General features: G+C 42.3%; 1 pseudogene; it reads left to right on the forward strand.

Moving 5' to 3' along the window:
- The first annotated feature begins 373 nt into the window (after nt 1-373).
- LOC102868169 overlaps nt 374-1028 on the forward strand; it is a 4660-nt pseudogene continuing 4005 nt past the window's right edge.

Raw genomic sequence — 1028 nt, forward strand, 5'->3', positions numbered from 1 at the left:
AATATCTCAGTCACAAATGGACAATTACTGCATAGTGCCACTATTGTAAAATGGGACTGACATCAGGGCTGGGGTGAGACTGAGAAAGATTGGATAAATTATTTACACTACATTGAAACAGATGAGGGAGAGAACTGTTTAAAAGCGATATATGATTAGTTATTATGGTCATGACAAGAGTCCAGAATGAAGGCTGAATAATGGAGTGTGCTCGGGGCGGGGCTAGGGTGGGGGCGGATTGTATACCAATGAAATAATTTTTCTTTTAGTTTTCAAAGAGAAGAGGCAACTAGGGGGGCGGGATAGGCAGGGAGAAAAATGCAACAATGAATGAACGGAAATCCAAAGTCTTTGTAAATGTTCATTAAAATTAAAAAAAAAACCAAACAACCCAGAGAGAACGGATTTGAAGCACATTCTTATAGACTGGAGCACTGTTGCAATTACCCATGGTTTGAAAAGTTCTTTTCTTGTCCTGGAATTGCGATTGCAGTTGAGTATTTTTGGAAGCTTGGCAACAGAAACATTACGGTCTTTGTCCCTCGGTGGAGAACAAGGCGTAATCCTAATGTCACAGAATAACACTTCTTAACCCAGCTTCAGGAACTTGGAATATTATCTTTAACTCCTGCACGAATGGTCTTTGGAGAAAGAATTGCTTCTCATGATGACAGGTTTCTTCTACACTTAGCAGACAAAACTGGTGGCATAACTGTAACACATGATAACTTCAGAGAATTTGTGACAGAATCAGTCTCTTGGAGAGAAATTATTACAAAAAAGCTGCTTCGGTATACTTTTGTGGGTGACATATTTATGGTTCCTGATGATCCCCTGGGAAGAAGCGGACCCCGATTAGAAGAATTTCTTCGGAAGGAAGCCTTTAGGAATATGCAGCCTCTCCTCAATGCCCTCCCAAATATGGGCATGTTTGACTCCAACTTCAGAGTCCCTGGTGCCCAGGCAGTCAACACCAGCCTCCTGTCCGGATTTAGGGAGCCCCTCCAAGCCACTGGCTTCCTCAGCAG

This window comes from Elephantulus edwardii, unplaced genomic scaffold (assembly GCF_000299155.1).
Source record: "Elephantulus edwardii isolate Elephantulus edwardi_28Jun2011 unplaced genomic scaffold, EleEdw1.0 scaffold00011, whole genome shotgun sequence".
In the NCBI taxonomy this organism is placed as follows: Eukaryota; Metazoa; Chordata; class Mammalia; order Macroscelidea; family Macroscelididae; genus Elephantulus; species Elephantulus edwardii.